The sequence below is a fragment of the Hippocampus zosterae genome, chromosome 15 (genome assembly GCF_025434085.1).
Source record: "Hippocampus zosterae strain Florida chromosome 15, ASM2543408v3, whole genome shotgun sequence".
Taxonomy (NCBI): Eukaryota; Metazoa; Chordata; class Actinopteri; order Syngnathiformes; family Syngnathidae; genus Hippocampus; species Hippocampus zosterae.
The window spans coordinates 9,700,811-9,728,377 of NC_067465.1; the positions used below are offsets into that span (position 1 = coordinate 9,700,811).

At 42.6% G+C, this 27,567-nt stretch overlaps 1 long non-coding RNA gene across 3 annotated transcripts in view; it reads left to right on the top strand.

Annotated features, from left to right (window-relative positions):
• The window catches only part of LOC127616056 (uncharacterized), a 64,798-nt gene that overhangs the window by 32,032 nt on the left and 5,199 nt on the right, over nt 1-27,567 (top strand). The window contains exon 1 of one of the 3 annotated variants that reach the window (XR_007967023.1): nt 25,236-25,306. The exons of 1 other annotated variant lie outside the window; for it this stretch is intronic. This is a non-coding gene — a long non-coding RNA (uncharacterized LOC127616056). Of the gene's footprint in view, nt 1-25,235; nt 25,307-26,452; nt 26,601-27,567 lie in introns of those variants that run through there. One more of the 3 variants, XR_007967024.1, reaches the window with a different exon arrangement.

Consider the following 27,567-nt stretch of genomic DNA (forward strand, 5'->3'; position numbering starts at 1 on the left):
CAAAAATGTACAACTTACTGTATATGTGATTTGAATTTGGCTTTGAAAAGTGTACAAATTATTTTTGACTTCTTCAGTGAGCAGCGTTTTAAAGTTACGAGATACATAAATGTCTCTCGAAGCACCAGTGACACTGCTGCCACAGAAAAGCAATATATAAAAGGTTTATACTTGCCTTTAGATGCCATATTATGGTAAAGCACAATTTTTCTTCAGATAAAACTCCTCAACTCACTTCAACTTAGTTGTCAAGATGCCACAAAAGCACTTTTTTGTCTACATCAAACTACTCAACTCACACCAACATAGTTCCCTGCCACTAAGATGCTGCAAGATGGTATCAAAGCACTTTTTCCCGACGAAAGTCCACAACTCACTTTATTTGGGGTAAGGTTTATTTCTTTCTTGAAAAAAAAATCCAGAGTCTAAAATATACATTTACCACATTGGCTTTCATTGTCAGCAGTCTTAGGTGGTGTGGTCCTCAAAATCAATAGTGATCTTGCCCTTCAACCGACTACTCATGTCTGTAAATTTGCAGCGGAGGAATGTGCCAGGCACACAGCAACTCGTTTTGGAGATTACGTCCTGCAGCTAAATCAGCTCATTTAGCCTAATATGCCATAATAGGCCCTAATATGGTTGAATATGCGGTAATATGCTATACGCTACGCCACATTATGTTTATGGGGGCAATAATGTAAGGCGAGCTAGTGCGTGAGAAATGAGCTGAGAGACGTTAGCCGCCGCCGCTATCAAAGTGCGCTAATGGCTCCATACATTCACTCCCACCTTCTCCACGCGTCCTCGTCCAATAGGATCTTCTAACAACAGCGCGCCGATCCAGATATCGACGTCGCCGTCAGGCACACATTTCGTCTTCATGGATTTTGTTATCAGCGTGGCGCTCCGCAGCTGAGGCCCCGTATCGAACGGCGTTCCGACTGCGCGCTAGCTGAGAGCGCTCGCGTTGCTCTCCTGCAAGCGAGGACGTGGTCGAGGCGTTGGGGGAACATAGTTGCCATGTGTTGACGCTTGTCATTGTCTTCATTAGCGCTCAAAGATCCAATCTGGTGCAACGACGTGGAAGCATGAAGGGGCGGAGATGGATTGCAAGTACTAAGGGCAAGACGATATCCACTCCCCCCCCCACACCCCCCCGTCCCCAAATTATCACCATCCCACCCCCAAATGTATTATTAATCAAATGTATTATTAATCACTTCCACTTGTCTCGTGTAAATCCTTTTACCCAACTCCAAGCATTTCAAGGTGGGATGCATTCCTCCAAAACGACCTTAAACCCCACCAAACCAGACATGTCAAACTCATTCCTCTTTCGGGGGATGCATTCACCCCAGTTAAATTTCAAGTGGGCCTGACCAGTACCGTATTAGAGTATATGGCCCACCTTCAACGAATGGCTTATTTTAAAACTTTTTTCATATATAGGGCGCACCGCATTATAAGGCGCATAGAATAGAAGCTACAATCGTGGCTGTGGTTGCGTTATGCATCCCCTAGATGGATTCAAGTGGCAGGTCGACCTTTACATGCCTGTCAGTGCGCCCTCCAGTGGACAAAATTAACAAGAAAATCTTCTTTTTTTTTTTTAATTTATGTTCTCTAAGTTTGACACTTTGCCAATTTTTTTGCCACAGACTGAATTGGATCCAGGACGGCCCGGTGGGCCAGTGGTTAGAGTGTCGTCCTCACAGTGCAGAAATACCAGGTTAAATTTCAGCTGTGGCCTCCCTGTGTGGAGTTTGCATGTTCTCCCCGTGCCTGTGTGGGGTTTCTCCGGGTACTCCGTTTTCCTCCCACATTCCCAAAACATGCATGGCAGGCTGATTGAACACTGAAAATTGTCCCTTGGTGTGAGTGTGAGCGTGGATAGCTGTTCGTTTCTGTGTGGCCTGCGATTGGCTGGCAACCAGTTCACGGTGTACCCCGCCTACTGCCTGAAGACGGCTGGGATAGGGTCCAGAACCCCCCGCGACCCTTGTGAGGGTAAGCGGATTGGAAAATGGATGGATGGATGGATGAATTGGATCCCATGCTGGGCTGGTTCTGGCCTGAGGGGTCCTATGTTTAACAACATAACCGGAACCCCGAGCTAGCCTGGTTTTAGATGTTTCCCACCTCCTACACACCTGATTCAAGTGATCAGTTCATTAGCAAGCTGCACAGCCTGATAAAGATCCTGATCATTAGAATCAGGTGTGTTAGTTATGTTGCCGTGAGGCAAACAAAAAGGCCAGGACCCAGGAAGCCGAGATGGGTGCCAAAAATAACACAAATATTTTGTCTAAAGTAGCAACAAAAAAATAAAAACCCGTCTTCGGGGAAATACTACAACAAAGATAAGCTTGAGCACTGGGCGATTCTTGAGGCTAGACCACGTGGCAGGAGGAAAAGGCAGCAATGTGGCGAGACACAACGTGAACGTCAAAGGATCTGCCGGCGGAGAAGATGGCTGAATAGGCTGCCATCTACTCAAGCTGATGTGGATCAGGTGAAGGGGTGAGTCTGCGCCCATTAGTTCGGCCCCGCTTCCTGCCGAGAGTGAAGGAGGAAGAGGAGGAGCAGGTGTAGACAGAGCAAATAAATAAATAAATAAACGAGCAATTTCAGTTAACCGTTGGGAAACAAGCTGCAGTTTTTTGATTGGCAACGGTGAACGGGAAATCTCATCCATATTAAAGGTCCTGTTAGAGTGGAGAGCCCCGCTGCTGAATGTCCCGGGGCATGCGGGTCATCCTGTTAATAAATGGCAAAGTAGCTCATAAGCATTTAGCGCACACGTCAGCGAGAACATTTCAGCTCCACTTACAGCCAAACGTTGGATTGGGGGCAACGTAAACATCGTTTGTTTCCCGTCTGTGGCATTAGTCGAAAAAGGCCGAACAAGCGGACACGTCATTAGGTCCACCATCCAAAGCCGCTCTGCCTTTGCTGCCATTATAACGCTCACTTTATGTGTTGATCACTAAAACGTGACTCACCATCAAGACCCCCTTAATAATTGGTGCCTTAATTGAGATCTGGAATTGGTGAGGTTCATGAGAATGCATTTTAGTTCATCAAATTACCTTTGAGGTTGAGTACATTAAAAGCAAGTTCATAAAGATTTAACAGATGTACTTTTATTTTTGGGGTTGATATATTCCAATCTAAATTTGCACAATAATGCACAATTTGCAAAATAATGCACAGAAACAATATGATTTTTTTTGTTGATTTCTTTTCATGATTGGTTGAGTAGAAAGTAAATTTAAAAAATACATTTAACGATTTGAGTTATCGCAATACTTCATTAGTTCATTCATTAGTTTTATTTTAAAGGATACAATATTTAAAAAATCTAAATGAATTATTGTATTAGTTATATTAGCTATTTTACATGAATGTAAATGTTGATTGTTTACAATCAAACTGACAAAAATACCAACACACATAAATAAAATAAAAAAACATTGACTTGTCTATTCATTTTAATTTGCCATTTATTCAATTACCTCATTAAATAATTAGTTAATATATTTTTTGTAAATACAAGTAAACTGACCACAATTATTTTACATGTCAAGTTTGGTCTATTTTGAAATTCAAACATGGTCGTTGAATAGAAAAGTTTGACCAGCCTTCATTTCAATTCCAATTATTCGGAAAAGGAAATATGATCCTGCAAACGTGTATAAGTGCCTTGTTCACAATGTTTTCTGCTTTTCAGCCATCTTTGTTCTCACTGGAGTCATCTTGGCTTCATTGAAGACAAATTAGATGGAATGCAAAGCCCGGCGTGGTTGGTCGGGTCACCGTTGAAATTAGTGTTATTGCTTCAGTGCGTCCAGGTTGCCTCAGCCGATGGACAAAAAACAAGTTGCGGAAATGTGTCGGAACATTTGCATTTATTTCACGAAACACGCACGCGCTTGTGTGGTCGCGTGTCACGCCTGACACGAAGTTGGCGACGCGTGCAGATGAAGACAAGAAAAGGCGTCATCCCGTAGAGGACGACGCCATCATTTCTGACATTTGCCGCAGTTTTATCTGGTGAGCTTTGATCTTTTGTCATTTGCGTGAAATGGCGCCGCCGTAAATTAGGACGTCTCCTGCCAAGGTGGCCGCGGCATCTCATTAGGAGATTTAAAATTGACTTTTTTTTTTTTTTTTAGGTGACCTTTTAATCGGAGAGCTTAATTTTGGAGCAAAATGCTTTGTTGGCTGAACAAGAAGTTAAATTGTGTGAGACAGTTTGTGGAACGTAAAGGCCCAAATAGATATTGTCAGTTCAGAAGTTGATGGGTTAGAAATTGCCTATCTCATCATGGTGCTCCGCCCCCCCACCCCCCCAAATTGTTTATTTTTCATGTAATGTTGTGAGATGAGTTTGAAAGTATACCAAAGCGTTTTGGCATCGTACTGCTGAGGAGTTTAGTATTCATCACCTGTTTTTTTTTTAACCCCCTTCATGCACCCTGTAACGGTTACATTGTAACCTGATAACAAGATCAAATCAGAAATGGATATTTTCTATGAAAAACAAAATGTAATTTTTCATTTTAAGGCCTTGGCGTGAAACCCCAAATGCCGATCTCGCTCCCTGTGTTGACTGTAAATGTATTTTCTGTTTACGTTGCAGGTGAGCATCTTGCGTGACAATTTTAGCGGCGAAGACGCTAAATTGCAAAAAAAAAGCTCGTTAAAGCCAGATAGGGCAGCCGAGAGACAGCCAGCGGGAAATGACGGTATGGAAAGGTGTGTGGGGGGGGGGAAAGCTAATTAAATCAGCGTCGGGGGTCGTGGTGAGCCGTAAAGATTAGCATTATGGCCTCCATTACCCCGGCTGATTGTTTATGGGTGCGGGGGAGGGAAGGGGGGGGGGGGGGGGAATGCCACCAAATTGCTTCGTCGTGCCCGTTTTGCCAACCTCGGACACTTTTTCGCCGTCGTAAAGTGGAAGCGCAGGAGGTGACTAAATGCCTCCCCTCTGTTATATGATGATTTTGGCCTTGAAAAACGTATAGACGCTGTCATTACGGCTGCAACGACACGCTGACTTTTCACGACTAAAAACTTCAACGGCAACTTCGAGGGCGTTTAACTCCCTTGGGGAAAGAAAAAAAAATGTTGGTTAATCAGATGGGACATTTGAAGATGCTGACACTCGGGGGCAGACGACGGGGATGGACACTTTGGGAAAAAAAGGCATATTTCCTGTATTAAAAATGCAAGTTTAGCATCAAAGGTGACTTGATGACGATCACTGGAGCCAAAATGTTGAGGATTCAAGCAAAGATGGCCGCCCAACGTCCGTCTGCCCGCGTGCGGTGACCTCCTGTGTCTTGTCTTTATATTGAACATAAGTAACATTGTTTGTCATAATATCCAGTTAATAACCTTTACAATAAGACGGCATCCGTGCGGAATACAAGCAAGTGTTTTTAATAAGAACGGCGCATTGTCTTCGATTACTTAATCCTGCACGGCTGGCCTTCCGCTGTTTGTCCAGCCAGGCTGGGAAAGGGTTGCCTTGGCGACGTGGGGCACACACACACACACACACACACACACACACACATGTATGCATGCATGCACACAAACCCCAACAGGTGGGCGGGGCTTGGAACCATCGGCCGAAACGTGCCGCGTCCGCTTTGTAAATATGCGCTAATGAGCTAGCCGCTAATTGCGCTATGTGACGCGACCTCGTTAAGCCCAAGACCACCTTGACCCCCTTGCCCCCCACCATCGCCATGACGACCACCATTCCCGTGTTGCTCTGGCGTCGGCGTTTGATGGCGCAGATATTTTCTGGACACAATTATTAATGAGGCCTAATGATGACGAAAGAAATTCTATATTTGACTTTAATTTCATGTAAGTTTGGCAAAGCTGTCATGTTGTACACGCATCGACTTTCAATATTTGCCTCAAGCTCGGAATGGATCTGTGTGTGTATGTGCGCGTGTTGTGGCTGTAGTCGAGCTTGCTGTCAATGAGTGGACAATCTCGCGACGTGCATATGAAACATTGTGGCTTGATAAATGACAACAGTGTGCCATGACTGAGAAGTAAAAAAAAAATGAATGAAAAATAATAAGAAACGCACAGGCAGCTGGCGGAAGATTGATGACGACATAATGAATCAAAGATGTTTCACAAACTCTGCCATGTTCTCACTTTAATGAAATCGTCTTGGATGTAAATGAGCAGCGAATGTCTTTATTTCATTGTCTGCGATTTATTTATTTATTTTAAAATGCCTCTTACAATGGACGTAGGGGGCGCTGTGACGCACTACATGATAGGCGATCCCCCCCCCCCCCCTCCCCCCAGTCATGTCGAAATAGGAGCTGCTTTTTTCAAATGCCAAACCTTTTTTAATCTCGAGTCTTCAGGTCAAATCTTGTAAATTCGTGCGCGTGAAATACGACCCGTGCTGGCTTGGCTTTTCATTGTGTTGATGATGAGGTGCACTCTGACTTTGATTACTTTTGTCTGGCAGGCTGTTCTCGTCATGTTTTAGCCCCAAAGTTTATCTATCTTCTTTGCATTTCATCTGGTTGTTTTTTTTTCACACTTTTCATTTGTTTGCTGTCAATGATGTCGTTGGGTCATCGCTCTCCTCACTGTAATTGTGTCTGTGTGTGTGTGTGTGTGTGTGTGTGTGTGTGTTTGCGTGCACACGTCTCCACAGTTGACACAGTAAAGGGGTCCGCTGGAAGGGACTCAGGAGGGTGCGCTCATCCGGGACTGGGTGGGGTGTGGGTCAGGAGTTGTTTGGGTGTGTGAGAGTGGAGTGGGGGGAACATTTTTCCAACATCTGCAAGCAGGCCCACTCCCACATTCAGGAGATTCCTGGAAGAGTGTCAGGCCAGGCGTGTGTGTGAGAGGATGGGTGTGACTGCATGTGTGTGTGTGTGTGTGTGTGAGAAAAGTGATGCAGTGGGTGTAGGAAATGAGATCCCCTCTGGTGGTGTCGAGGGGTGAAGTAGTGGAGGAGATGTAGTGTTGGGGGTTGATGTAAGTCATATTGGGATGGATTTCATTTCGCTCCCCTTATGAGTCGGAGAGTAGCTGTAGTGCCGGGTCAGCGGAGAGGAGACGATGACGGCGAGCAAATGTACGTCCGAAGGCCCGGCTGACAGGAACGTGTCGGGCGGCCTTCCTCCCGGTCGGGCCGTGCGTGATGACGCCTCCCAACGGATCGCACGACGGCGTTGACGCATTATTATTGTCACCCGTCATCCTCATTCACACGCAAGCACAGAAAAAAAAATCCATCCTGTCCTCCAAATGTTTTTTCGTGCACGACACCGCCGATTACAATACCGATCGTCCGTGAGTGAGTGAGGTCAGCCGGGACGGACACCCATCACATTGATGAGCTCATATTTGTCAATTTTCGGGCTGCTCACAAACAATTATTTTAATAATTGATTAATCTGTCCATAATGCCAATATATGAATTGATGATTGAGTTCATGTTTGCAATTGAGTTCTTTTAAAGACTTCAGTTTGTTTCTTTGAAAGATTTCAGTTTGTTTGAAGGAAATGAGAAGATTCCCTGTTGAGAAATTCCCGAAATTCATAAGAACATGTCATAGAAGAAAGTCATAAAGAACATGAAGGATTAGACGCCTTTGCAGAGACTTTGCAACTGATTGATTTTAGTGAGCGGCAAACAAAGGCATTGATCGACAGATGCCGATCACGTGTTTTTCCACGATAGTGCCGATGATGATCAAACAAAAGGCGACCTTCTCCAAATAAACCATCAACTCATTTGCGAGCCAAATTCAGCTAAGCGCACCCCCGTCACGGCCGCCCTCATTCAAAGCGCGCAAGATTGAGAGGGGGAAGGCGGGGTCCGCTCCGGTCCTACCCCCACTCCGCGCCCTTTGACCTCCCGCCTTAAACATCTGGACCCGCTCTGCCTCACGCAGAGGCGGATAACTCATGAGCATCATCGGCTCAAAGGAGGGCTCGCTGCCTGAAACGCAACGTTGTAAGGCGGATGTCAAAATCTTGCTGAACAAAATACTGAAATGAATAAATATGTGCATCTCCCCAAACAATTCGCTGTCAACTTGATGGACGTGCCCTTTAACTCAATAAGAGGAAGCAGAGCAACAAAAGGACTGCTTGATCATCTGAAAATGGAACTGAATGGTGAGGAAATGCTAACTTCCTTAGCACTAGCTTCTCTCATCTTGCCTAGACTTAATCGCAGCTCATTTGTCACGAGCATATCAGCGTTAGTGCTAGTATGGGATGCCGTTTGAGATCATCTTTGTGTGATGCCCTTTAGGACCCCGAGGCCACTGAGACCCATCACGGACGTCTGATGAGCTCTCTGGCCAACTGAGTGCCGAGTCGTTAGCGTGCGCTAAGATTGCTCGTTTGTTGCGCCATAAAAGTGTCGCCGGTGTACTAAAAGCAGATCGATGGCCAATATCGCACACTGACGGAAATGAGCATGATTGCTTAAGTCTTCGAAACATACTTTGTAGTGAGAACTAAATCAAGAAACCCATATTTCAAAGACGGGTTACGGTTCACGGTAGGGTTTGAAAGTAAGGTTATAAATGGTAAATGGGCTGTCGCTTACATAACACTTTTCTACCTCTGGTACTCAAAGCGCTTTTTCTCACTTACCTCCTGATGGTGCTGCATCAGGCGCAATGGAGGCTTCAGTACCTTGCTCAAGGACACTTCAACTTTTGCAATGGCTGGGGATCGAACCCCCAACTTGTGGGTTGGGAGACAACCTCTGCCATGGAGCCATGACCCCAATTTTAAGACAGTTTATTGATCAAGAGTGAGGTCTCAAGATAGGTTAGAAGGTCAAAGTAGGGTTTTAACCCTTTCATGCACTAATAATGACAACATGATCGGCTGTCCGCTGTGGTGACCGCTGTCCCTGAAAGCATTAAAACAGGTAAGGGGTTCAGAATGTGATTTTAAGACAGTTTAGAGGTTCAAAGTAAGGTTTAAAGACGGGGTTAGTGATTCAGAATCAGGTTTCAAGACAACATCAGGGTTTCAAACAAGGGCTAGTGTTGGAAGCAAGGATTAGGGAATCAAAGTTGGGTTTCTAGACACACTTGTGGTTTTTCAAGGCTCAAGACAGTGTCAGTATTAAAGTTGGGTTTCAAGGTTTAGGTTGTCAAAGTGACGTTAGAAGCCCGGGTTCGTCATTCACAATAGGGTTTCAAGACAAGGTCAGGGTTTCAAATGAGTATTAAGGTTTCAAGACTGCATTACACATTCAAAGAAGAGTTTCAAAACAGGGCAATGGTTTAAATTAAGGATGAGGAGTTGAAGAAGGTTGGCGCCATATGCTTTTGATCCACAAACAACACATGCTTTTCATTGGGGGCACGCTGGAGACGCCCGCCCACCTGCCATGAGAAAACATGAAACTCCCAAATATGAAGACGGCACCGTCCTTCAAACAAAAATGAGCGTTCTAATTACACCGCGGTGAGGGATTAAAATCCAGGTTTTGCAGTCGATGTTGAGTTTCAAGGGAGGGTGAGGTTTCCAGACTACCGGTAGGTTAGGCCTTCATGGTTAGGGTTAAGGTCAAAGGTTGATATTTAGGTTTCGAACTAGGATTTTAAGGTTTCAAGAGAGGATTAAGTTTCAAAGTAGGGTTTCAATGGTGGATTATAGTTTGCAGGGAGATGATTTCTAATGAATTAGAGCTTCAAAGTGTTTCACGACACAAGGGTTGAAGTAAGACAAAGAAAGGTAGGGTTTGAAAGTGTGGTTTTTAATTTCGAGCCAAAGGTAAGATTTGACCGACAGATTTGAGGTTTCTAAATAAGGTTAGAAGAGGGGGTTCGTGTTCAAGGTTTGCCTTTCAAACTATAATCTGGCTTTCAAGGCAAATTTTCATTTTATCACGAGTGTTTTCAAGACCAAGGTTTGTCTTCAGATTGTCCAATTGTCTTAACACTTTGGGCAAACGTTCTCCTCATGTATCCCCGTTAGGGCTGCAATGACTCCACTCCAACATATAGGTCACATATACATGTTATGATTCATATTTATACACACACACACTACACACACTTACTGTATATATGTGTACAGTGGGGACGTATGGACAAGACCCCAGGGTGAAATGTCCAACTGGGGATCTCATTCTCATGTGATGCCCCGTTTACCGGAGGGCTTCTCACCAGCACTCAACCAGTAAACTGGCACTTGTCCAGCCAACGGCCCTCATTTGCATAACCACATTTCCAACACTGTTCATGCAAACAAACATAGGTTGCATACAATCATCACAGTCTTCTGCACTGACGTATATTCGCATTACAACACAAGTTATAATGAATACTTGCTTCCTTTGGAAAGTCAGGAAGGGGGAGGGCGCGGGAGAGGGGGGTTTGGTTTTTCGATGAAAATAGGGCGCACAAGAAAGTTTCATGAACTCATGTCCAGAATTGAACAGGAACTCTCCCGTTTTGCTCTCAGGAAGCAATTTGGGGGGTGAATTCCACAAATTTAGAGCTTGCACTGTTTTCACCAATCATGAAATCGGAGGACTTGACTATCATGACAGGACGCACAAAAAAAGTCCCAAGAAGCTATGACCAGAATTGAACAGGAACTCGCCCGTTTTGCTTGGAAGCTTGAATCGCAAAGGTCAAAAGTTAAACAAAAAAATTAGGCCCGGACACCAGTTTCATTGATGGACAAGAAATTGGGTTAACATAGCCTTCAAAATAGGATGCATGAAAAAGTCCCAAGGTCCTTTTAAGTAGCCATTTTGCTCTCAGTCCCATCCTCTAAAAAGTTACCAAAAAATGTTTGAAAAAATCAGCCTACAGCATCAGCTTCATTTCTTGAGCACGTCAGTCAAACACATGAATATGTCTCAAGGACATATGCCTGGATATGAACAAGAAGTTTTGGTTTGAAGCAACCAAATAACGGTAGCTTTACTTGAGAAGATAAGAAAACCTTTATTTGTCTCACAATGGAGAAACTCCCAATTTACAGCAGCAAAATTATGAAAGGGAGAAAGTAGAAGACAGCAAGTAACAATCATACCCAAAATAACACTGGATAGCATTTTCTGTGAAGCAATGTGATAAATCATGCAACGCTGTTAGCCGGGCTAACAGGTAATAAATGCTAGCATGCGTTGTTATGTATGTTATGCTGTTTTCCAGTGATTGAAGACGTTGTCGTGACGATCGACAAAGCGTAAGGCCATCATTGCAATTAGTGTGCCGCTTTTCGGCAGTGCAGCGACGAGACAAACGACAACCACAGAAGAAGAAAATCCATGCGGTCATTAAGCCAGTGGGTGGGAGATTGGGTTGTGGGGGTGGGGGTGGGGGTGGACCGAGGGATTGGACCAGACGGCGTGGTCATTTGTCCATATGTAGATGCCGTACATTGACAAAAGTCAACGTTCGGGTTGTTTAAAATGCGATCAAAGCAAATGCTTTTCCGACTGAAGTTTGTAAGTACATTTTCAGGTTGATAAGGAAAAATGTAATTTGATGACGTATTTAATTGCAATTGCATCTTATGCCAAACAGACATTTTCATAAAATTCCATTTTCCTCACATTATTTTATTATTTCCTTCATTGAAATTGCCAGTTTTTGTCTTCAACTTATGAGAAGTTGTGGATTCAGTGGCATTTTGTGGTATGTGTGACATGTGGGGCCGCATGCGACCACCACTGACATGAGACTGAATGAGCGTACCTAATGAAGTGTCCATTGACCATATTTTAGGCGTTTTTTTTTTTTTTTTCTAAAAGACGTTTACAGCGTGGGTCGAAATGAAAGGCGAGCTGGCTAAGCTATGTTGTGCCCTCAGAGGTGATGGCACAACGTATATTCCACTCCCCGTACGAGTCCCCAAACGTGTTTGCGCGAAAGTGGGCGCCAGTGAGCAAACGGCTCCGACGCCGCCTCATATATTACATACATAAAAAGTCATTAGCCTCAGCGGAAATCGATAGCCGACGCGGCGGAGATGAAGAGACCCCCGTGCACTTTTCTGGGTCAGCTTACAAAAGGAGCGCCGGCCGCAAATGATATCTTTTTTTTTTTTTCTCGCAGCGAACGGTCGACAGCAAGGCCGGCGGGTCGATGGCCCACCGTGTTTAAAGCTGAGCTATGGCCTTGCTTGCAATGTTTCGCTCGGCTTTGATGTCTGCGCCGTTGATTGAAGACGACCGCCACGCCCCCCAGTGCCATTGTGGGGGGAGGGGAGCAATTTTATGTGCAAATATAACAAAAGGAAAGGTTTTTTCGTGCACGACACTGACGATTACAATACCGATCGTCCGTGAGTGAGAAAAGGTTCAATTTCATTGAAAAAAAATCCGGGAAAAAAATGAAAATACACTAAAAATAGATGAAAATAACAAATAGTGTGAGAAAATATTCACATATCACAGAAGACTAAAAGAACATTTTCTGGGGTTTTTTGGGGGGCGAGGGGGAATTGACAAAAGTTTTTTTTCTTTTTTTTGTTTTTAAGGAAAAATAGCTCAGGATACTCTGAAAAGGGAAATTGCAATTTACTTTTTTTTTTAACAAAACAAGTTAAATCATCAATATTGTGAGATACAATGGAATCTTATGGAAAATCGAATTTATTTTTTTAATCATTAGAAATAAATCCCTTTTTAAGGAAAAAACTCATAATATCCAGAAGACGAAAGCATTTTTAAACGGAAAATATTTAATCTGAAATAAAGACAAAAAAATAAGAAGAGAAAAAAGTTGTTTTAGGAAATTGCAGTCTAATTTCATGGGAAAAAAAGTCAAAACATGAAAAAGTAATAAGAATGACTAAAATTTTGAGTGAACATCTTCATGTAAAAGACAAAATTGCAATTTTATGACAAATATTAACTCGTGAGGAAAAAAAGATTTTTTTTCTGTAAAGATAATTTATAATATTCTGAAAGGGGGGGGGAAATGCCATTTTACAAGGAAAAATAATTCCTAATGGGAATTATATTCAATTTGATGGAAATGATTTGGTTCGATCGTACCTAATGAGGTGTCCAATAAGTGGATTTTTTATTTTTATTTTTCTCTCAATCATATTCTCCTTGAAACATGCGTTGCGGCCTGGTCTGAAATGAAGGTGGGGCTGGGTAATGAGAATGGATGTGGCTGCCCAGGCCAGCGTTTCCATGGCGCCACAGCCGCCGCCACTACCGCCGCAGTGTTTTGCGCTGTTTGTGGAGCTTACCGACAAGATTGTGTTGCCGTTTGTCTTTGCTAGCCATCTGGACACAAGCAAGTACTCGGGTCCTCATCGGGATATGACTGGGCCTCCTTCCCCAAGGAAATCTGCCCGTTAAGCCCAGCGCAAATAATTGCTTACGTTTGTACTCCGGCATATTGTTGAGGATTCTATTTTTACGGCCTGTGCATGCGGTGAAATTGCTTTGCCGGATGGTTTTAGTGATTTGGTTTTCTCGGAAACAAGGTTGGCAAAATTGGTTCAGTAGCAGTTCCTACATTTGGAAAATTCAGCCCCTGAAGCCTTTTTATTGTGAAATTTGGCCATAAAGTCTTTAATGGATTGAACCCAGCCCCCTACCCGCACAGTCACATTATGCCATTAAATCCAATTGACAATATTTATAAAAATAACAAAATCTGACCCTGAAGCCAGTTTGTCTATCATGGTTAGACCCACAAATAAGTCTCTGAAAGTCATAATCCAAAAGACACAAGAAGTTTGCTATTTGGGTCCGATGCAGTTGACACTTAATGGATGAAATAGCCGGTTTGGGGATGTTTCAGGAGAAAATAAATTGAGGCACACACACACACATACACACACACACACAAGGGCGGACAAGCCTGTGGCTGGTGCATGAGCTGACAGTAGAGGCCACATATCCGGCCAGATTCCCGACACAATGCCACCATTGCTGTGGTGAAGTCATTCAGAAGAGGCACGGGGTGGGGGTGGGGGGGGGGCTGGTCGTGGGGCAACATGTAGAACCCCAACACCATGCGCTCAGCATCACACAGTTCCTGCTGAGTATGTAGAAAGCATCCAATCGGGATGGCGCGCGGCGGCTAACAGGAAGTGAGGCCCACTAGAGGTCTATGGGAATTTTGGATGCCTATGGGGCCTCTAGGATGATGTCATCAAGAAAGCCAGATTGATAAAAATGTCAGCCGGAAGAACTCAATTACTTGTTTCCAGCTTGAGGAACTTTTCGAGACCCCAAAATTGAGTTTTGGAGCCCTTCGTCGGGGCCAAAATAAGAGCGTGTGATTTTTGAGGGGTTCCGATGACAAATTTCATTCCACACTACGGCCATCTATTCCACGTTGCATCGCTTGATATATTTTACATCTTCACATTACAATTGTCTATAACAGACTTTTCCCCACATCACATTTTTTATTCCACATTGCATGTATAATTCCAAATTACATCATTTTGTCCATACGACATTGTTTGTTCCGTTTTCTGCCCTCGATTCCACATTACATCCTTTATTCCGCATTCTTCATTACATCATGTTGTCCATGTAACATTGTATATTCCAACTTACATCATCTATTCCACATTCCATCTTTGATTTGCCAATTCATCATTTTCTATACAGTCATTTTGTTTCAGATTACATTTACACAACCTCCAATAATTCATCAGATATGTTATATTGATTTCCTAGTCCAACTTGAATTTCACATTGCAACCTTATTCCATATTCCAACCTTTGAAAATGCTTTGCTTTATTCCATGAGAGGTGGCGGTTTGCTGAAAATGTTTCTATCGTTCCGAATTGCGCAACCAGGAGCGACTTTAGAGCTACACACACACACACACACACACACACTACAAAGCCCCCATTTAGCCATCTTGTGTCTCAAACACACTCACACACGCACACAACAACAATGTATGTGTGTACGTGCGTGTCATGCAGTTGAGAGGCGGCATTCTTGCGAGACGACACAGCAAGGCTTCTTGTGAGAGGTTCAGGGTGCAGGCCCCCTTTCCTCCTCCTGACTTTCCTCACACCATCGCTGACCACAAGCCCCGCTCCCAACCCCCCACCACCCCTAAAAGCCCAAAACGGGATACAACAGCGACACATCACTGGATAGAAGAAGCAAAATGAAAAGTTCTTTATGCAACACATCCAGTGCAGTGTGTCCGCTGAGGAAGCACACAAGGCACAGAGTCAAGCCAAGACCCGACAGATGCCTTTCAAGCACTCAGGTCCAAAATTTGTTGAGACAGCACAGCTTTTATGCTATCATTTGAGCTTTTTTTCTAAATGGAACATTGTGTCCTTTATTCCATCTTAAAACCTTTTGTATTTTCTCGTCTTCTATATGTTGCAAAAATGTTTTGATTTTTCTTCCACATTGGATCATTTTGTCCATTTGATATGCTTTATTATTCTATTTTACAACATTTTATACACTGCACATTACTTGCGTTTCTTCCACATCACATCCTATCATGTACTACGCATTGCATCCTTTATTCCACATTACATCTTCTAATCCACATCTCATTCTTTGGGGTATTGTGCACTGCATCTTTTATCCCTTTTAACATTTTTTATTCCACATTACATCCTTTATTCCTAATACAGCCTTAACTCCACATCACATCCTTTTATATTTTCTATATTGCACCCTTTATTCCACATTACATACCTTTATTCCACATCTCATCCTTTAGGTACCAGGCATTGCATCCTTCATCCCACTTTACTTTTTTTATTCCACATTACATCCTTTATTCCCAATACAGACATCATTCCACATCACATACTTTTATATGCTATACTCTGTGTTTATTACTCCACATCACTTCCTTTCATCTTTTACCTCACATTACATCCTCGATTTCACATCTCATCCTTTGGGGCACTGTGCATTGTATCTTTTATCCCGCTTTACATTCTTTATCCCACATTACATCCTTTATTCCCAATACAGCCTTTACTCCACAACCTTTTATATTTTCTATATTGCACACTTTATTCCAGATTACAGCCTCTATTCCACATCTCATCCTTTGGGTACTCGGCATTGCATCCTTTATCCTACTTTACTTTCTTTATTCCACATTGCATCCTTTATTCCATATCACATCGTTTCGGGTGCTGTGCATTGCATTTTTATTTCACATTGAGTGTCTCTTTGCATATGACACATCAGTACATCATTCTTTTCTCCATGTTGCTTTGTCAACATGTGCACATTTCGTCCTTTATTTCACATTTTTGTCTCATGCCTCATGTAGCACGTCGCCCTGTGCACCCTGTGAGACAAGCCAGGAGTTTCTTGGTGGTGCTGAATGAAAGCATTCTTGACTTTATGTTGGATGACTTGATGGGACAAAAAGAAATAAAGAAAGAGCTTCAGACCCCCTCCCCCAATCCCAAAATCTGAAGAACCCCCCCCCCCCCCCCCATCCTCCCTCTGGCTCTGTTGTGAGCTCCGACAATCAGAACATTGACAAAGCGGAGACATTTCTTTCCACTAAGAGCCAAAACATTCCACTCCCTGCCCTCATCTTTTACTTTTTACACTCTGGTGTGGGACATTTAATAGAGGCAGTGAGAGAACATAACACCGGATAAAAGTAGTGACATTTGCGGCCATAAAAGCTCACTTTGTGCGCTCGTGTACCGTTGAATGGGACGCCTGTGGAAAGTCACAAGATTGTGCTTGGAAAGCCCGCAGCTGACCACACACAAAAGATTCATTTTCGAATCAATGTATTTAAAATTTTTTTAACAAGGGAACTCAGGAGCAGCACAATGTCGACTGAATATGAAGGCAAAAAGCTGTTTCTGATTATTTTTCATTATAATTATCATTGCTGCTTATTTTTATGAATTACAGTGCTACCTCTACTAATGAAATGAATTGGTTCTGGAAGAAATTTCTTGACTGGAACTTAATGTAAGTAGAGACGTGTTTTCCATGTAAATGCCCTAATCCGTTCCAAACTCCCCTCCATCCCAAAAAAATTCAGACATAAATGTTTTCTAAAGCATAAAAATGTGTCAAAATATATAACAAAGACATGTTACAATTAGATTATTGCACAATAAATGAGAGTTGTGCAGAATGTAAAAAAACAAAGAAGAGAGTAAAGAATAAAAATAATGATCATTTAACTTAACTGTGTCCTGTTTTTTTTTTTGCCCTCTGTAGTTCATGTTCTCTCAGAAGTGGTTTTTGCCCGCTGTTTTGTCAAGAACTGATCCAAGGACGTTTGCTTTGTTCGGCTTTTAACAATTATTCGAAACTGTCCAAGGCAAACATCTGCATAGTGAGTGATTGCCGGACTGTTGAACACTTTTTCTAGGTGAATGACATTTACGTTAAACCAGTGGTCACCAACATGGTGCCCGTGGGCACCAGGTAGCCCGTGAAGACCACTTGAGTAGCCCGCCAGTGCCTGGACATTGTGATTTGCTAGTAGAAATTATGATTTAAAAATGCAAACATTGGCAGTACTGTGAGACATTTCGAAACACGATCAAAGTCTGACAATTTAAATCATCAAGTATTAAAAATAACACATCCTCATATTATTGAAGGTATTTTGGACAAATATGTTATTTCAGACGTGTATCAATTTGGTAGCCCTTCACACAATCGGTACACATGAAGTTGCTCTCACCCTCAAAAATGTTGGTGACACCTGCGTTAAACTATCGGAATGTCACTTCGCCCAAGGGTCGAATGACGAGGACGGTGCATCGACACATATCAATCTATCTACACGCATTGACCCGGACATTAGTGCCCCCTCTTAGCCAATGGAATGCCAGGAAGAGGCTAGGTAATAGCCAATAGTAGAGCAGCTACGAGTATGTTGCGTTCAGGAAACTTGGAATTACAAGTAGCAGCCCATACTGCATCTTTACCTTTCGGATCTTATAATTAATTTCTTTCAGTAATTTTTTTTCGCAACAAGAGGCAATCTTTTCCTGTTAAAATTTCATATGAAGAGACGTTCGTAAGTAGAGGTACCACGGTACAATATTAGAGCGCATCTTTCAATTGCATCACTGAATATATTTTTCAATCGCATCCGATTGTCCACCAGCCATCTTATACACCACATCCGATCTTTTTCCGCAACCTTCCTTTACACCACACTTGACATCCTTGATGCCACATTGCATCCTTTCGCCCGTTTCTAACCGTATGACCCCAAATCTTTGTCTCCATTCCACTTTTTCCATCCATGTCTTTTATTCACGATTGATTGTTGCTTTGCTTCCACATTGCTAACGCACTACCACGGCGAGTGCGTTGCGTTTTCGCAGCGGCCGATAATGTATTGACGGCCGGATGTTGTTCCAGTGAGCGCGATAGCACCGGTGTGGCTCCCCGCTGCAGTTTGGCAGAGCCCCTTAGCCGCCACTTTGTCGTTTTCGCTCCCGTCTGGCCCAGAGTGGATTTAGAGTGTGACATCATCCCCCCCTGCCTCAGCGTGTTAAAATATGTTTTTTTTTTTTCTTTTTAATGGAGCTGCGTGTGTGTAAATTGTGCCGGCCACTCCATGACATCATGCTGGACGAGTTAATCATATCAAAATTTCATAGGATGAGTCACTTAAGTACAGGATTCCTACTCGGATTCCAAAAATGACTGCCTGGGTGACGTTGCGCTGGCATTACAAACAATACCCAATATGACTGGAAAATTCCCACATATGATTATATGGTCATGTAGAAAATATAATTTCGATAGTCTTTTTTTTGTTGCTGTTGTTTTGAGAAAAATATGTAAGGCTTCACTTTTGTATTTTTATGATGCATTGTCCAAGTTTGTATGCTGGACATTTGAACATATTATATACTTTATTCCACATTGAATTCTTTGGTTGATCCTTTTTGTACTTTTGCATTTACATCATTATTACAGATAATTACAGTTTTTATTCCACCTTATGGTTTGGCTCCACAGCCCATATTTCTGCTTGCATTGCACCCTTTTGTCGTTTAGTTCAACCTTTTGCATCCCTTATTCCACTTGCATAATTTTGACTAGTTGAATGTGACACTTGACTCCACATTTTGTCCATTCACACCCTTTATTCCACTTAATTGCTTTATTCCAATTCATTTAATCCACATTACACAATTATATATACTGTAATATTGTCACATTACATCTTTTATTCACTATTTTTTACCTCATTTCACATTTGTCAATTTTCCATCCTTATTCCACTTTACCTCTTTCATTCCACTTTACATCATCGTGTATGATTGTGTAATATTACGGCTTTAATTCTGCGTTTGATACCTTAATCCATATTTGGACTATTTTACATTCTCTATTTCGCTTTACTTCTTTTATTCCACTTTATATCACTTGACGTTTTTTTTTTTGGCTCAAATTACAGTTTTTGTCTACCTCTATTTGTTAATGACCCATTTATGTGTTCTTATATATTTTAATCCACGTTACATCCTTTAATCCACTTTATATTATTTGACTACAACCTGGAAAATCACCGCTTGCCCCCGCGAACAGCAGCATCCCTGCTAGCTCTAGCTAATGACTGCTAACCAATTAGCTCCAGTGAGACACCTCTTTTCAAGTTGTATTATTGAAATATTCTCTCTCCATGTTCAAGCGTAGTAAGATAAAAGTGGATTTTTTTTTTTCTTTGCACGAGATGTAGCGCCGCTTTCAGAGGGACCGTTGGTCTCCAAACATATTAGTTTATGCGAGCGCCCGGAGACCAATTGGGCCTTTAATTGGAAAGTGGACTTATTGCGGCGCATTACATCATATAACGGGGCCAAGGTTATATTGCTCAAGTGTGCAAACATAATTGCGCCGGGCTGCCGTCTATACGTATGCTGCGTTTAGGTGTAAAGAAGATGTACGTTGTTCATTTCCAGTGCAGCGGATTTTACAGGGCTCCGCTGCGTGATTCGAGCCTTTCAAGTAAAATACTTACTTAGCTCATCGTCAGCCTTTTACGGAGACTCTTGAATGTTTTCCTCGGAGAACAACAACTGATTCGACATTTTAGCTTTAATCCAAAATTATGTGCTCAATTTTGGCTAATTATATGGATCGGTATTGTATTGCTTACGATCGCGGTCACATACTGTATTGATATTGTCACCGTGACAACATCCAAATAAAAGTGCGTACTTTGGGGTAATACTAGAAATGCTGTATGTATTTTTTTTATTTCACCACCCTAAAAATATTCATTTTAAAATCAACACAATAAGTATTACTGTCTTGACACTTTTGGCTTGTTCTGTATGAGGGTCGGGTTCCAAATACCTCAATATCTTGATGAAACAGAGATGTTTTGCAATGAAAACAAGATTTTGTAATCTTGTTTTCATTGTCAAAGCGTCACTATATTGTAACGTATGTTACGTCTTGATTACCGAACCTTAGTTGTTGTCGTAGTAGCTGCGGTCAAACCACAGTGTTATGCTGTTCCAGTTCTGAATTCCCATGTTAAAGGGTTACAAAATATCCACTCTGAAAGGTCACATCTTTTTCGAGCGCAATTAAAAAAGTTTTTTTTTTTTTTAAAGCATGGATTATGAAATCACAAGTCAACACGGAGCACTATTTTGTGTTGTATACCAACGCTTAACTTTTTTGTGAAGGTATTGATGAGTGTAAATTCAAAATATTACTTATTGCGCCCAATGTCAATATACATATATTGATATTGATTATAATATCAATATATACACACACACTGGCAACTTATCACTCTATTGAATGACAATTGCCCAAAACCAATATATCGAATATCCTGGAATGGTTGTATTGTGACATAATTTAGTTGCCACTCAATTCCAGCACATTCGTTAACAATAAAAGCTAAGTTGCATTTTCTGAGTTTCCGTTTGTGACGTGACCCAAAATATAGGTCCTTTTTTTTCATTTCCAGATTGAGATTTACCACATGGTAATAATCAGAACTGAAACAACCCACTTGGGATATCCTTAGGCCTTCATTCCCAAGGTTCCCTTTGCTGTTAAATTTCACCAAAGTCACGCAGGGACATCGCCGTGTTACTGGAAACAATAGCAGCGTGACATCAGCATTTCCTGCTACACTAAAGTGTGAGTAGTGGCACTCGATAGGTGGGTGGGAGGAGAGGGGGATGGGAAAAGAGACGAAGCCAGCTGAGAGCCTTTCCTGGATGCAGGATGACAGATACGCCGGATGACTCAGCGATGCCCGGCTTTCAACAACGTGAGCGCCGAGATGTTTTGACCTGCCGCTCCGTCAAACGTAATCGCAAGTAACGACATTAATGACTAAATACTGCACTTTAACATTGAGACAGTCAGTGAGGACGGGCGGGCACGACATTTACGGGAACGTTTCATCCTCACACGTCATTATCACCACAACATTGGCTTGATTTTTTTTTTTTTTTTTTATGTACAGCTAGCGAGCTAGCCAGGTATTTATCTAGATTTGCCCTGATTGGAATGGCTGTGTTTCCTGTTATCTGTACTATAAATCATTTGCCTTGTTGGGAGTCTCAACATACTAAAAAATTCACAAATTCTTGCAAGCGCACGTATCCTGGAGAGAATGTTGGCGTGTCTCCAACACAAAACTCACTTGGTAGCATCCAAATTCAAAAAACGAAAATTCTGTCTTGTGACAGGACGCACAAAAAGGACCTGCAGTATGCCTGAAATTGAACAGGAAGCCAGCCATTTTGTTTTGAAGAAAACATTTTGCGCCGTTAGAAAGTAGAAAATAAAAGAAATTAGCCCCTGACTCCCGTTTTGCTAATGGACACAAAATTGGGTGGATATGAGGGAAGGATGCACCAAAAAAAAAGTCTCAAGGACCCACACTCAAAATTGAACAGGAAGTCGTCGATTTTGATTTGAAGCAATTTCAGACATGGCCTCACCACTGAAGAGTGGTGCCACTTTTACCGATTGACGTGAAATTAAGGGCACATTTGACCACTTTTACCTAATGCTCAGAAATGTCTCAAGGACCTATACGCGAAATTGAACGGGAATTCAACCATTTGGCTTTGAAGCAGCCATTGTCCAAATCAGCAGAGAGTGAAGAGAGGAGGTTTTCATTATATAGCGCTGATGCGCAAATAGTGCCGACAAACAAATAAATGATATCCATCAATTGAGAGCGATGTTAAAGAGAACCCTGGCAGGAAAATCTCATTCCAGTCCAGCGGGAAGCGTCTCGGACGTGTGATGGAACGTCTCGCTCATCTACTGATTGGTCGCCTGCAAACTGGGCGTGGAGACATTGACGTGACTCACCGCCGGCGAGGGCCCAGCACGGTAATGCGTCTCAGCGGCTTTTTGATTTCTTCGTGTCTCAACGTGAATATCAAACAGATACTGAAACTTTGCTACTGATTTTGCTGGCGGGGCTCGTGTTGCATTGTGGGTAATGCAGCTGGCGGATTGGGACAAGCCGCAACATGTAGAAAGAAAATCAGATCTGCTGCCATAACAATCTACCGTCACTGAATCCCAAACAAGAAAAAAAAGGCCCACTACACTGCATTTTGAATTGCAGTTTACTTAACGCATTCATTCAAAAGAAATTCTGGCGATGAAAAGGTGTTAAACTCGAGGCCCAGGGACCAGACCTGGCCAGCACATCATTTTCTGGGGCCCATCAATGCAAATCATGTGCGTTTCATATTTCTTGCTAAAATAGTGGAATTGAAAGTCCAATATGTTCTAGACAATAAAATCTATATATATATTGCGCGTCGTCCCGCACGCGGTCTGTCCTTCTGTCTGTCCCTTTTCAAAACGTACCTACTTCACCGCGCCGCTGCGCGCCGCCACTGCGCCGCTCAGGCAGTGGCTCACTATGATCGCGCGGGCATCTTAGCGAAAAAATGTTGTCTACCCACAAGCATTGCAATAAAATTGTTAGTTATTTAGTAGAGCTAAACATCTCTTTATTTTCGCGATAAGCAATGAAAATGAACAAAAAGTTGAACCAAGCAACAACTCTTTTGTGGGCCGAAGGCCCACCTTACCAGCCTTCCGCAGGAACTAGCTGATGAGCCGCCCGGAGGGCGGCGAACCAGCTAATGTTCTATAAACGTGACATTCAGATGAATATTGGATTCGTGGAATATGAACGAAGCATCAAAATCCACTCGTTTCGATCTATCCGTCTTAAAGCACTTACCCTGTCTAGGAACCCTCATTTCGAACCCTTGCTCTGGATTTTAACTTGTAGTTTGAGACCCTAATCCAGATTTGAAATCCTTCTTCAAAACCCCAATTTTGTCTTGCAACCCTATTGTAGAACCTTGAGTGAAATATTTGCGCGGTTTTGAACCCTACTTTCTCTGGATTAAAAGCCTCCACATTGTCATTTTTGAAGCCGGATCACAGACTTGAAATCTGACTTCATTATTTTCTTTTGAAACCCTAATTTAAAACCAATTTACCCTTTTAAAACAAACCCGAATCTTCACCCACAGTTGAAACCCAAATAATGTCTTCCAGGCGCTTCTGTGGCAGCTTTCCCATTCATGTCATAGCTCGTCAGCGTTGGACGGTTGTCGTTTCCTGTCGCTTCATGCAACTCCACCGGATCGCTGCCAGCGTCAAGATGGCTGCGCCCATATCCCCCCCCCCCCCCCCATCCCACAGCGTCGCGGCGGTCGACGAAGCCGGCAGATGTGTAATTAGCTTTAAAATACTGCCGTGCGAGGGTCTTTGTGGGGGCGTCCGTGCCGGCCGGTTGGCGTGCACATGCAATTAAGTCCAAATGAAAAATTGATTTCCGCTCATGCTGAATGGATGTTAAAACAAAGCAGGCCGTAAATAGAGCCGAGGCCGACAGGCACGAGTGCGGGGCCGCGCCGCGCCGCCGCCGCCGCTGTGGACCTGGGCCGCTTGTTAGCCCGGCTCGCCGACACATCGATCGGTCGTTGCTGTCACCGCCGTCGCCGTCGACGCATACAAGAAATATAATTCAATAAACACGTCGGGGGTGGGGTGGGCTGAACTGTCTTCGGATTGGACGCCGTAATATTACCGCTGCTTAGCCTGTCTCTCGCTGGCGGGAGACTGATAGCGTCTCTGGCTGGATGCCAATTGGGTATTTGAAACCCCAACTGTGGTTTGACACCCTAACTTCGATTGTTGTTCATACGAAACCACTGCACAGGTTTGGAAACCCTGACTCCGGTTTGAGATTTACTTTGGAGCCTTAACCCTGGCTTCAAACCATACTTTGAAACCTTAACTGTACCTGGAAACACTTTTTGAATACCTAATTTGAAACCCTGACCCTGGTTTAAAACCTTTGAGAATCCCTAACACTGGCTTTAAATCATAATTTGAAACCCTAACTCACCCTTGTAACCGTAGCGCTTTATTGAAACCTGGCAAAGTTGGAGTATAAACACAATAACAATCTCATAAGGCGCAATATCAAATATTGAAAAAAAAAACAGAGCGAAATCGAAAAAAAAAAACATTTTTGGATTCGGCGACCTCAAAATACCCGAAAACTGTTGACATTTTCTTGGTACCAAAATGTTTTTTATGATAATGAAACTCATAGCTCGCAAACCAACATACCGGCACATTTGCCTGGGCCGAGGTCGGCGTGGAGGCCATCGCCATTTCCCGAAGATGGCGATCCAAAGGGACGAGATGGTCCCGCGAAGGCCCGACCGGAGAAATGTTTCCCATGACCCGGCTGAAGAAAAGCCAATCAGCCGAGCTGCTCTTATGAACCTTTTTTGTCAGTTTTGACACTTCATTAAGCCTCCATGAATAATTAAGGCACTGCACACGCGGGCTTATTGAAGGCCCACCGTCACTGTCAGCGTCGTCTCTGGTGGCAACCAATCCGATCGGTGCGGTCGCTTAATGTGCTGAGCTGGGAGACTTCCACTTAAGTGGCCGCTTGTCGGACTTGCTGAGGACACATTTATGAAACACTCAATTTGACTTCCATTTGAACGTCATGTCTTGTTTATGATTATTATTCTGCCCCCAGTGATTGAATGACAGTGCAGTGCTGTGCCCCTAGTGGTGGAAGTAGTTAAAACCACCCAAAACTGCATTACAATGCAGCGCAGTGCCCCTAGTGGTGGAAGTAGTTAAAACCACCCAAAACTGCATTACAGTGCAGCGCAGTGCCCCTAGTGGTGGAAGTAGTTAAAACCACCCAAAAAGTCAGTAGGGTAGCCATTTTGAATCATGACAGTGGAGAGGTGTGATCACATCCACTTCCATCCTCTTTCTTTTGACAAGTTCAGGCACAATCTGTAAGTACATTGACACAATTGTACATGTTACTGTTTGTTGTGCAAGTTATTTCTAGACCTTTATCAATATTTCGCCAGGTAATCTCCTCAAATACTTACCATGGAATTGTTGAATGAGCTCGAGAATGGTGCTGTTACATGAGTGTCATTTCATATGTATAATTGGATGCTGTATAAACATTCGTGTTGTGTTTCTGTTTGGATGCGGTTTTATAAGAAAGACTTCCATAAAAATACCAAACGGTGGGTTCTCATCTTTGTGTTTTTATTGGAGGATTGTTTAGCTCACTGACGACACCATGCTCTCCGATCAAACACATGGTTCGGGCAGAAGAATTGTTGTCAGTATTAGAGTTATAATAATCCTAACAAGTGAGGGGAAACTGCATTTTTAGCTGATCGGCATCGGGTAAAAAAGATCAGACCTAAAAAAAAAAATGAAAAAATCCAGAGGTCCAAAGATGTTGCCGGATGGAAAAGAGTAAAAGCGACGATGACATTGCTTCAATGGGCTGAAAGGAAACATCCGGTCCAAAGGCGCTCCCTTACTGTGATGCTGAATGAAAAGCAAGCAAACACTCACTTTTGGAATAAATGAACAAAAGAATGGGAACAGGCATGATTTCCAAATTATGAGAGCCAGCAACTATGATACTGAACGTCATCCTACACTAGAAAAGCAACAGACAAACAAGCTAGCTGAGTTGACGTTACGATTTGGCTCGCTGATATCTGTTCAGGCGTTTCATGTGGCTTATGTTTCATCGAGGAGACAAAGTCATAGAAAATACAGCTACAAAAGCCATGTGCTTGTGAATGTGTGTTAGTACAGCTCACGACTGTGGTTGTGAACGTTTTAGCACAGCAAGCTACATGCTATAATAGTGAGTGCAAAGTGGCTAAACTGCGACTTTGTGACCGTGTAAGGTTGGACGACTTGACATTTTACTTGCGCAGACCAAGTAACGACTTGACTTGCTTGACATTTTGTAGGGACTACGCTTGACTTGCCACAACAACTTTGCACTTGCTCGAAACTTTACGGTTAAGACTCGTGACTTCCTCTGACATGCACATAATATGTTAGCGGCTCCCACCTGCGTGAATGCCGGGTTGCTTTCTTGTGCAGAGCTTTCCCGCATGTCGCAACGGCGAAGAAATCCCATGCGGGAGCGTCTGGTGCCGGGAAAACATCAAAGCCGAGAGAGTCACTCGGTGATTGTTGCATACGTTCATGCGGCGGATGACACGGGAAAATATCCCCGCTGTTCACGGGGATAATGGCGGAGATGAGGTGTGTGTTGCAACTTGTCCTCAACTCTTTTGGGACTTGCGTCAGCGCAGATTAAATTCTCATGCTTTAGTATTCATGTGGTCAATTTGAGTTGTCAAGGACAAACAACAATGACGCCTGGAAATGGGATTAGATGACACTTGACGTGAAGCTGATGAAATGCTGTCAATATTTTCAATGTCGGTGGATCGGAAAGATTTTCAAGTTGTTTTATTTATTTATTTTTTTGATTTATTTAGTGAACACATAAAAAGTGTAGAAATGAGAAATATTATTGTCATATTGTAGATTGTTAAAAAGTCAAAATTTCAGCAAGTAAAATTGGAAAGCTTATTACATATAAACTAAATGTATTCAATGTAAACAGAAATTACATTACATTAAAACGTGAACACTGTTACGTTATTATCATTATATATTACATTATACAGTAGTCATAACGTAAAAAAAACATGTCAGGCCTTTCCAAATATAACACTAATTTCCAAAATACAGATGTAAATATCTTAACCTAAATTTTTAAAGTGAAAACTTGACATTGTGTTCATTCATTACCGCTGTAATTCATTTGGATGAATTACTGTAATATTCAGAAAAAAACAATTGGCCGATATAATCTTATGACATGTCGGCTGTATTTATTCGACAAAATTCAATTAGAAAATATAGACGTATGCATGTGTTCATTAAATAATTAAAAGTAATTATTCAAGGCAACCCTTTCCCTCAATGCTTGGTATTGATCTTCCCGCTTGTGTATGAGATTCGATACTTATCATTTCCTGGTGGAAGTCGTCCACATTAAGACGAAAACAAAGGCGGGCACGGGATTGATCCCAATGCCGCATGGAGAAGTCGTAGCTCAGGAAATCAATTCAACATCTAAAGATACATCCAAATCAATCTAAAAAATGTCTTCCGTGAAAGTGCTAAAAGATGAAAATGTGCAATGTGCATTTGTGGGGTT